Here is a 12,095-nt window from a genome sequence, read left to right as displayed (position 1 = left end):
CCCACAGGTATCAGTGCAGGATTCTTCACTGAAGTTATTCCTGCATATGCTGTTGTCGACAGTTGGTAGTACTGTCATCATCCGGCATCTCTGTCTCAGAGATAAACTGCAATAACCATTTTTTTATCCTTCACTTTTTTACGAACCGACTGTAAGCTATACAACATTAATCCTTATCCTATTGGGTACCTTAAATACATGATGCATTTAATATAGATCAATATGGCTCTTTACAGCTTGTGATTTAAAGGAATATTTCCGAAGACATTACAGATTTAAAATGCAGGGAAATAGCGGTTGCGGCGGTACCGGCCTGGGGCCGGCGGCGCGTGCGTAAAAATAGCGCGTCGAAAGCCGCGCTCCACCCTATAGCTCTTTATGATTAGCAGCAATCGCACGCGTTTAAGCTTGTCGCCTACTTGTCCGGCACAGCACAGCACGGCGCTGCCCGTTTCCTGATGGCGACGGGTAGTAGTATCGTCCACTTGTTCAGCTACAACCGGCATACCAAGGGAATTTCAGTCGACAGCGGTGACAGAATCATGTCTATCACTAGCTGTTCTGACGAAGAAGTCGTCATTATAGTGGCCGCATTATTGAATGTAGAATATAGTCTCAAAAAATGTTGTGGCTCTATCCCATTGATCAAAAGAGTGCAAATCTGGGAGAGTTTCATCATTTTTCAACGATCTGAAAGAAGACGAGGAGAATTTTCTTCAGTATTTCTGAATGACTCCAAGCAAATTTTTAGAACTTCTGGATATTCCAGAGCCTGCCTTAACAACTGATGGAACAGCAAAAGAGAGACAGAAACTTCCCAGGCACGTATGGACAAGTTGATGCTGGCACGCGCTAGCCGGCGACGCGCTCACTTGGCTAGTGGGCGGTTGTCCATTCATTTTCATTGTTTCAATCCTATCCACATTTTGAAGGGACGGGCCGTGCTGTGCTGTGCTGTGCCGGACAAGTGGGCGACAAGCTTTTATGTATATTTAGTATAAGCATTGCACCTGTGCAGAGCCGGGGTGGTCGCTAGTTCAATATAACCTAGGCATTCTACTGAACAAACTAGTAGCCTTTGGATTATCTCCATACTTAATCGCACTCTTTCAGTCCTATCTACGGGATCGAAAACAATATGTTAGCTCAATGGTTTCAAATCTACCGAATATAGTGTTTCTTCCTGTCTTCCACAAGGTTCAAATCTGGGACCGTTGCTCTTCAATATATTCATTAATGATATTGCAGATGTTATAGATGTGTATTTCCTTTTATATGCCGACGATCTAAAACTATACTGCCTCGTTGAGAACATAGATGACTGTGTGAACCTCTCAGCAAACGTAGGACGGGTTTTAGAATGGTGTTACCGAAATAACTTGTCACTGAACCCGGATAAATGTAAGGTCATGTCCTACAGTTTGAAAACGAATATCTTGATCTTTGATTATTCAATAGAAAACTTTTCCCTGGTGAGACCAGAAACATTTACTGATCTTGGCGTCACATTTGACACTGCACTACCATTTAATAGGCATATCGATAATGTTGTAACCTCCTCCTGTCGTTTGTACGAATTAATTGCACGTAACAGTAGTGATTTCAAAGAAACTTCGACCTTAAAAGACTTTATTCTATGCTTTCATAAGATCGAAGTTAGAATACGCGTCAGTTGTGTGGAGCCCCTTTTTATCAATATCACATTGATAGAATAGAAGCAATTCAACGAAGATTTTTAAAACTGCTAAGCCTAAAAACCGATGGCATTTATCCCCCAATAGGAACAACCCACTCTGAATTGCTACAAAAGCAAACTTTTGCAGTCTCGAAAAAAAGGCGTGAATATTAAAGTGTTGCACTAACCTATAAAATTATCAAAAGCATAGTTGACTGCCCAACATTACTGGAAAAGTTTAATATTTGCATTCCTAGAATGTGTTCCAGACACCCGAGTACTTTCTATATAAAAACATCTAGCACAAATGTTCTGGAGAATTCTCCGATCCATACTATGTGTAAAGTGATAAATTCTGTTAGCGATAAGTCAGATATATTTAGTTGCAAATTGTCAAATATAAAATCCCACTTCCTAAAATAATTGTTTTGTCACCTATAATAAATATAAAATGTGTAGTCTTTATAGTCGCTTGTTTGTATTGTTTGTAGACTTTACAGTCACTTGCTTGTGATGTATTTATTATACTCTGTTATTTCCTGCTCTGTAATTGGGCTATGTCCTGTAGAGTATTGTATTACAAATAAATAAATAAATAAATAAATAAATAAATATAATTGCTTTCGATGGCGACACGAGTATTTTAGCGGTCATACAATTTTTCAATATCATTTTTATAGTACGATTTGTCTTTAGCCTCATTTTTGACGATTATCTCTTCATCGGCGCTAAAATTCGCTAGGGGACAGATCTGGGGAATACGGTGCATGCGGAAGCAATTTTAAACAAATCCATGCAATTTTGCCATCGTTTTCATTGATTTATGACACGGTGCAGTGTCTTGATGAACCAGCACTTCATTTTTCTCCAAATGGAACAGGTTTTTCACGATATCCTCCTTTGAACGCTCCAATAACGATATGTAATAGTCGCCTGATACCATAATCTTGCCAGCCGACCGTTGCGTCTTCGCACGCTTTGGAGACGGTTCACCACGTGCAATCCACTCAGATGACGATAGTTTTGATTCTGGTGTGAAATGGTGGAACAGCTCCGAACACAAAATCATCAATTCGTTGTTGTTTTTGGTCGATTGTAAGCTTGCGCGGCATCCACTTCGAACAGAGCTTTCCCATATACGAATATTTATGCACGATAGATAGATAAATTGATCACTTTATTAACTACGTAAATACAATGTATATTTTGTAGCAGGTCCAAAAAGAATATATACATATACACATAACTAGTACTCCTACTATTTCAGGTATTACTTCAACTACGCGTATCGCTGACAGGTGTGTCCATATACTCACGAATTGAATAGAACCCATTTTCTGAAAGAAATCTTTTAACTTTTTTTTTTTAATCAAATCATATCTAGAATCTTCCAACTGGATAGTAATTTATCGTGGTGCTGTGGTCTGAGATGCCCAGCACCACGAGTGTTATATTCATGAGTTTGAATTTATGATTTGTTTATTTTTTCTACTATGGATTTCTAGTATTTGGTGGAAAATATAAAGAGCAGGTAGTGTCATGACTTTGAATTTCTGGAATAAAGGTTTATAATGGTCTTTGAAGGCAACATTAGCAATAATTCGGATGGCTTTTTTTGAAGCCTAAATACTTTGACAGAGTCGGATGCATTATCCCATAAAATTACCCCATAGGAAATATGATAATGAAAAAAAGCATAGTAAATATTCATTGGTGTGTCAGAACTTATTATATTTTCCAGTTGTCTCAGAATAAAAATGGAGCTTGAAAGTTTAGAGCAGAGCCTCTCGATTTGAAACTTCCAATTCAGAGAGGGATCTAGAAAAATTCCTAAAAGTTTTGTATGTTCATTGGTACTTGTTGCCTGTGAAGAAAATATCATATGATTTGTTTTCCTAGCGTTGAGTTTCAAGTTGTTTGCTGCAAACCAACATTCGGCATTTTTTTCAGTAGCTTCATTTATTATTTTCTGGTTTATATTTTGATGAAAGATAGTGGTGTCATCTGCGAACATGATACAGGTTGAATCGACTAAATGATAAAATAAGTAATTTACGTAAATGATAAATAGGAGGGTCCCCAGAACAGAGCCTTGCGGTATCCCATATTTCATTGCTACTGTTTCTGACGTGATACCATTGAAGCACACTGACTGTCTTCTATCTTTGAGATACGAGCCAAAAAGAGCTAGGGCTATACCTCTTACGCCGTATAGATTTAATTTTTCTAATAGCAAATAATGATTTACGCAATCAAATACTTTTGGTAAGTCAAACAGAGTCGGTGCAGATTTCCTACCGTCTTCAAATCTTTCTACTATGTTTTCAACTGCTTTGGCTACGGCTTTTATGGTGGAGGTGTTCTTCCGAAATCCAAACTGATTTTCATGAAGCAATTTGAATTTCTCAAAGTACATGGATGAATGAATTTTCAAAATTATCTCGAATATTTTTCCTAAAAAAGGAATGAGAGAAATAGGTCTGAAATTCTCTGGAAGATCAAAATCACCAGTTTTGTGTATTGGGATAACTTTACTATGTTTGAAAATTTCTGGAAAAACACCTGCACTAATACAGTTATTAAATAGATTTGTCAATTTGACCACTATCAACTATATCCAACACATTCCATTGATATCTTTAGAGCCTCAGCTATCTCAACTGACTTCACTGGACTTTTTTTATGTTATTGTCGGTATCAACCTCTTTGATGGGTAATAATGTTTATCAAGCAGCCTATAAACTAACAAAAGTTACTTCACTCAAAATGTTCTATCCCACAAACCAAAAGTCCGACAGCTGTGAACTTTGTACACGTACCATTTGAAGGTTAGGATCAACTCCAATCATATGGGTTCAATACAAGTAGCGCCATCTGTTTGTTAGCCTACGAACTTTTCAATGAGAGGTATAGTAATTAAACTGCAAATAAATTGCTTAAGCTAACCGTATGATAATGGCCCATTGTTGAAAGTGCGGTTAATGCACATTCTGTGACTCTCACTATTTATATAATTTTTTTTCTTGGAATATTGGCATGACTTCAACTTTTACGCGGGTAGCTCATTCCGTCACGTTTTATTTGTCTGAGTGTGCGGTTAATGTTGTTCCGATGCAAGCGAGTCGTGAGCCAGCACTTTTTTTTATTATGATTCGGTCGATAGTTAACATGAAGGCTTAATCTCAATAAATCTTGTCTCGCAGAAATGCCAAGTACGGAAAAGAGATGAAATTTTTTTGTTCTTTTCCATTGAAGGTGATAGGTGGGATTTTGGGACATTCGATCTATATTATCATCACTATTGAACTTTAGAAACTGAAAACAGTTTTTACAAGTTACCTGTGAAAATTCAATAATTGGTTCCAGATTGTCGATTATCTCCGACAGCTCATCAACTTTTGAAAACCATCGATGAACCTAGACAAACTATTGTCATATTTTTCCTATGTATTCTCAGATGAATGGCATTTAGTATAATGAAAACAAATTCATCTCAATACATCATTTATCTCAAAAGGTCAAACACAATATTAAGCGTTCTGTGCTTTGACAAGGGACAATTTCAGAGTTGTTCCTTTCATGGAGCTGAATAATTTCTTATCTTTCTGAAGATGATCTTTTCTGAAAGAAATCAGATAACTGGGAAGTTGAGGGTTATGTATTCAATTATTTCTTTCTAGAACAGGGGTCTCCAAACTTTGAAGCCTTCGGGCCATAATAATTTTTTCAGTTTGTTCTGAGGGCCAATTTCTGCCCTTAACTATATTTCTAAACTAGGATAGTCGCAAAGTGCGTGACCTAAGCAAACTTACGCTTTTTTGCATTTCAATTATTATTGTGTATTGTGACACTTAACGACATCTAGTGGCGAGTTGTGGTACTATGTACTATCTTGTTCAGCTACCCGCTAGGTGGCATTAGGCGTAATTAAATATTTGGAATTACCGCGTTGGTTCGAGAAAGTTCTGGTTCTAGCTAGTGTATTCCGATCACTTCGAGATGGCAGGAATAACTGCATATAAAAAGGCTAGCGGCGCAACTGCGAGTTAGTCTGCGTAGGAAAGGCGAAGGAAGCGAAACTATCTATTGTGAAATAAAGTAACACCCGCCAATAAAAGTATTTTGATTTGACTCATTGTTTTTATGTGTGATTTGTTAGTATGGAACTTTCAGTATTTTGTGATTGAGTCCAGTAATAAGGCGCTATGTTTAATTTGTAATGAAACCATAGCTGTTCTCAAAGACTATAACATTAAACGACACTATGAATCGAAACATCTTCAAAGTTACTCCAAGTATACAGGAAGTTTGCGGAAGGAAAAATTTGAAGCTTTGAAACGCGGACTCAAATCGCAGCAGTCTTTGTTTACCAAAGCGAATACTGAACAAGAGTCTGCAACTCGCGCCAGCTTTCGTGTGGCTCGGAAAACGTAGCAAACCATTCACCGATGGAGAAATGATAAAAGAATGCTTGATTGCAGTAGCCGAAGAAATATGCCCCGAAAAGGTAAATTTATTTAAAAGTGTCAGTTTGTCAGCAAACATCGTGGCTCGGAGGGTGCAAGACATCGCAGAAAATATATCATCTCAACTGTCTGACAAAAATGGATATCATGAGTGGTTTTCTCTAGCATTGGATGAGTCAGATGTGTCAGATACTGCTCAGGTGTTGATTTTTATTCGCGGAGTAGATAAAAGCCATGAAGTGTATGAAGAACTTCTTGATATTGATAGTATTCACGGCACGACAACTGGGGCAGATATTTTTAAGGGAGTTGAAAATGCCATTAATAAAAAGAACCTTCGATGGAGAAATTTGAAATCTATAACAACTGATGGAGGCAAAAATATGTATGGTAAAAATAAAGGAGTGGTTGCACTTTTGTCAAAGGCTGTAGAAAATGATGGTGGTTCTAAACCATTAGTCTTACATTGTATCATTCATCAACAGTCCTTGTGCGGAAAATGTTTGGATATGTCTGAAGTTCTAAAACCAGTCATACCAGTTGTTAACTTCATCAGATCCACTGGGCTGAATCTCCGACAATTCCGCGAGTTTATTCAACAGATTGGAGAAAATCATTTACCATATCATACTGCCGTACACTGGCTTAGTTGCGGAAAAGTCTTTAAGCGTTTTTTTGAACATCGAGCAGAGATCGAATTTTTTTTAAATGAGAAGCAGCGCCCTTTTGCCGATTTAGAAAATAGTGAATGGATGTGGAAGTTAGCCTTCTATGTCGATTTGACAAATCATATGAACGAACTGAATTTGAGATTGCAAGGAGAAAATCAGCTTCTCCCTGATTTATACACCAATATCAAATCCTTCAGGCAGAAAATAATACTATTTCAATCACAATTACGTAAAAAATGTTTCACATATTTTGAAACATTTTGATACTCGTTTTTCAGATTTTGATGTCATTGCGAATGAAATTAAGCTTTTTCAAAATCCTTTTGATTCTGACATTAAAATCCTGACTCCGGAAGTCCAAATGGAAATTATTGATTTACGGTGCAGTGATATGCTTAAGAACAAATATCAAAATTCATCTTTGTTGAAATTTTATAAGAGTCTTTCACTGGAACAATTTGATAATTTGCATAAATTTGCTCGTGGGTTGTTTTCCGTTTTTGGTACTACTTACTTGTGTGAGAAAACGTTTTCCAAGATGAAGTACACAAAGAATATTTACATATCTCAATTAACCGATGATCATCTTAAATCTCTTTTGATAATAATTGGTACAAGTGAAATAGATCCACAACTACAAAGTATTGTCGGTGGAAAATCACAATTACATAAATCTCATTAGTGTTTTTGTTTTACTGTGATTCATTTCAATTATTTGTTAGTTATTAATATGCTTAAACTTAGATACTTCAGTTAAGTTTTCTTTGTCATCATTTCTGTCGTTAAGTTTTACCTTGCAAATAAATAAAACCGAGTAATTATCATTCTGTGTTTTCTTCTTCAACTTATCACAGCAATAGTAACAACAATTAGGTAATCATTGGATGTCGCGGGCCAGATTGATGACAGTAAATCATTGGCTGTCGCGGGCCGGATTGATGACACTGGAGGGCCGGATTTGGCCCGCGGGCCGTAGTTTGGAGACCCCTGTTCTAGAATATACTTGAGGGCCAAGAATGAGATAGATTTGGAAATGTCTTCAGTAGTGAAATCAAGTGGAAGTTTTGTCAAAATCTATAAAAATACTATTGAAACGTTGTACGGGGGTTTCAGTATTACAACAACATTGATAATTAATACAATGATTACTATAGTTCATGTTTAAAAGCGGTGCATGAGAACTATGAACAGTGACCAAAATGTGAAAAGGAAAGTGAAATAGACGATATTCAAAATTAGGAATTAGTTACTTTATAAGAATTATATAACAAAAAATTTATAGAAAAACTAATCTCAGAAAAGAATTAGGAAATATTTGAACCGGTCCTGCCAAAAATTTTCATAAAAAAATTCATAACTCGAAAACTACACAAAATCTCACAACATACATAGTGTAAATCTCCGTTTAGATCACCCTATATATTTTGTAAGACTGTCAAAACTCAAGTACCTTCTTGAATTGAAGGGGTTATATTTTTAGGAGTGATTAATTTTTGGGAAAGAAAGTTTTTGGCTTTCTACTACTCCATCTTGATACAAAAAATTGTGGGAATCTTCCAAAGACAGAAAGGAAGTAATTAATTTGAAAATAAGTAATTCTAGACATGGATGGGTAGATCATGCTAAGAAGAAACTTTCAGACACAAACTGGAAGAAAACCGTCCTAAAAGCTACTTTCCTTTCATATAAACATTGAATTACACGAAAGAAAAAAAATTCTTTTGAAACAAATATTTTTACATGAACACTGAATTATACAGAAGATACTTTTCTCTACTCAGTTTGTATTCCAAACATTCATTATGGAATGAAATTCAGATATCATTCACAGGAGTTCTACTTTAAATGAATGGTAATAAGTCTAAAAGTTGTTTCTTTGCATGATCTACACATCCATGTATACAGTTACTTATTTCCAAATTGATTACTTGCTTCCTTTCTTTGGAAGATTCCCACATTTTTTTGTATCAAGATGGAGTAGTAGAAAGCCAAAAACTTTCTTTTTCAAGTACCTTCCTATCAAATTTTGGAAAATTATTTTTACGCCTGATGCTTTTTTTCAATTTTTCCCAAATCAACTTGGTGGGATTGGAAGCACAAAAATAGAGGGGAAGTCTCAGTATGGTGTGTCTATACTTTTCAGCAATACTCTCAAGGGCATACACTTTAAAAAACTTTGTAGTTTATTTTTTCTTACATTTCTATTCGGTACTTTGATGAGCTGTGGCGAATGATAGTAAGCGTTGTCAAGAACTATTACACTATTCGCATCCAAATTTGGAATCAATGTGTTTTCAAACCATTCCTCAATATTCTTATGATAGTCAACATTGCAGTCCTCAAGTTTTTTCCACATAATTTCAAAGAACCAAACTTGAGATGTAGAATCTTATATACATTGAAGCATACTCTCTGTATTTCAATATTCAAATGCATCCGAATCTTATTCAATGGCATCTCTTTTTCGCATTGTTCACCATCGCTATTGGAATCACTACACAGAAAAAAGTCTGCGTTGTTATCACACTCGTTATTACTATTAGTACTTGTCCAAGGACGCCACATTTCAAATAGATAACAAAAATTTTAAGTAATTATAACTGCACCAATATCGAATTTCAACACTCAAATCGCGATCAGTTATTGAACTGAACATTGACATTACGATAGCTCGCATTCTATTCGTCACCGTAACATGACTTCAAAATTCTCAGCCAATCATGAAACTCGGTTACTAAAAATCATCCAATACGAACAGCCAATTCTTCAGTCCACGTGGACTAGCTGGTTCCCCGGTTTCATCTCTTTGTATTGGTTTTTTTGGCCTTTGAGGGCGCTGATAGCTTTAAGTATTCACAATAAAGATTACTTCGACTATACCCCGTAATAATACTATACCCCGTAATAATACTATACCCCGTAATAATCGGCTATTGTCAAAAATTCAAACACGACTGGAGACTCAAAGTCAAAATATGCTTTATTGTCTGAAGATTAACATTTTATTGACAAAGCTTTGTTAAAATAATTCGAAAAACAAATTCACACATATTAGCTATCGCTACTTGTCAAGTTATAATTATTCGAGTAATGTTCTCGAAAACTATACACTATAATAGTATATCATGTAATGATGTAATGTAATGATCATGTAATGATGGTTATTAAGACACGAGCATTAACCGTGATACGAAACGAGCCGAAGGCGAGTTTTGTATGGTATATGCGAGTGTATTAATAACCATTACATGAGAGTTGCATACGCTATTTTTTCTAAACCCGATAAATAATGAAAAACTATAAATATTATATTTGTATTGAACACATTTACAGTAATTAACTCATATTTTTTAAAAAAAACAAAAACTTAATGGTATTATCATGGATATATGAAAACTATAAAGATTCTAATTATATTTATATTGAATATAACAACTGTAATTAATCTGATCTTTTAAAAATATTGGAGTCGATGGTATTCCTTCTATATCGCTGTTTTCAGACATTTTGATAATATAGGTAGGTAATATGAAAACTGATTTTGACAAATAAAGCAATTAGTTACTTAGGTTAGAATCTAGGACAAACAAAGGAACAGGATTCTTGATTGAGAAATTATGGGTTTCTATTGGTTGATAATCTGTATCGTTATGAAAAATCTGTATCATAATGGATATCATTATGAAACGGATTATGGTCATATAAGTGTATTGTTAGAGTACGGGTGTAGAAAAAATAATATACATTGGCAGGTAGTTGTTGAATAAAATTTCAGGTAGTTATTGAACATATGTACAAAGAACAAAAAAATAACAAAAACAATTAGTATTTACATAGCACAATACATCACTTGCACGAATATAGCCAATAAGAGTTTATTTGGAAAGTTTTCAATATTAATTACATAAAACGAGTCAGCCACAAGTCGAATCAAAAAGTATCTTGATAGTACTCTGATAAATTATAATAGGCTCTCTCACAAAAAAATCCTTCAAAACTTCCCCAAAGTTTACGTTATTGCATGCAAATTTCAGATTTGATGGTAGGTGATTGAACATTTTCAACCCATTATAAATGAAAGAGTCTTTATTGAGGGAATATTTTGGAATGGGCAAATTAAAGTCGTTTATTTGTCGAGTGGCGTTTGTGTTAATTGAAAATCGATATTGATGTTTTGCTATGAGACATATAGTTTCAATAATAAAAATAGATATTACAGTGAGAATTTTCTTTTCCTTAAACAGTGGTCTGCAAGAATCTCGTGGTTTTGCTTTACATAGAAAACGTACAGTACAAGCACCCCAGAAAGGAATTCCATATTGTAGATGAGATTCTATGAGAGAGTGATATGTTACTTTGGCAGCAGCAAATCCCAACTCATAAGATGTCAGTCTCACAGCATAAGACCCTGAGGATAACTTTGATTTGAGACTCTTAATATGGTCTTCAAATTTCAAATCATTGTCAATGGATAGTCCCAGAAATTTGGTTGATGGTTTATTCTCAACAAAGATGTTGTCAATTTGTAAATTGCTGATGGAACATTTGAAGCAAAGTACGTTCGTTTTAGAGATATTAAAACTGAGAAGATTTGCGTCACACCATCTTTTTATATTGCTAATATCATGATTTATTACTGTTTCAAGTTCAGAGGGATTTTGATCATGCCATAGAATTGTAGTGTCGTCAGCGAATAGTGTGAACTCTCCTTTAATATCAATAGATGTCAGATCATTTATATAAAAAAATAGTGGACCTAGGACTGAGCCTTGTGGAACTCCACAGTTTATTTTTCCTTCCTCAGAATAATTAGTCGTTTTAACAATTTGATTACGCTCAGATAAATAAGATTCAAACCAATTGAGACTTACACCTCTTATACCATACTGTTGTAATTTCCGAAGCAGTGTCTCATGACTAACACTGCAACCTCTCCATCATTTAATTTGTTATATAGAGTGTACAATAATTAAAAAATGGCATCATGAGTGTTTTTTCTACTCTGGAATCCAAACTGACATTTGTTCAATATCTGGTTTCTCTCGAGAAAATCAACTAGTCTTCTCTTGACTAGTTTTTCTATAATCTTTGCAAGTGTTGTTATTAAAGAGATAGGTCGGAAGTTAGAAGAGATACCAATATTTCCACCTTTATGGAGAGGAATAACAATAGACGTTTTGAGAAAATTTGGAAAAACTCCTTCTTTATATGAGATATTTATTATGTCAACTAGTACTGATAAAGCATTGTCTGGTAGATTCTCGAAAATATTCAAGGAGATGT

At 35.0% G+C, this 12,095-nt stretch overlaps 1 protein-coding gene across 4 annotated transcripts in view; it reads right to left on the bottom strand.

Annotated features, from left to right (window-relative positions):
- The window catches only part of LOC111504143 (breast cancer anti-estrogen resistance protein 3 homolog), a 141,772-nt gene that overhangs the window by 41,504 nt on the left and 88,173 nt on the right, over window positions 1-12,095 (bottom strand). The window lies entirely within an intron of this gene.

This window comes from Leptinotarsa decemlineata, unplaced genomic scaffold (assembly GCF_025532065.1).
Source record: "Leptinotarsa decemlineata unplaced genomic scaffold, Ldec_3_MD MMD2_tig00000008_RagTag_RagTag, whole genome shotgun sequence".
Taxonomy (NCBI): Eukaryota; Metazoa; Arthropoda; class Insecta; order Coleoptera; family Chrysomelidae; genus Leptinotarsa; species Leptinotarsa decemlineata.
This window is presented reverse-complemented; position numbering and strand designations above follow the sequence as displayed.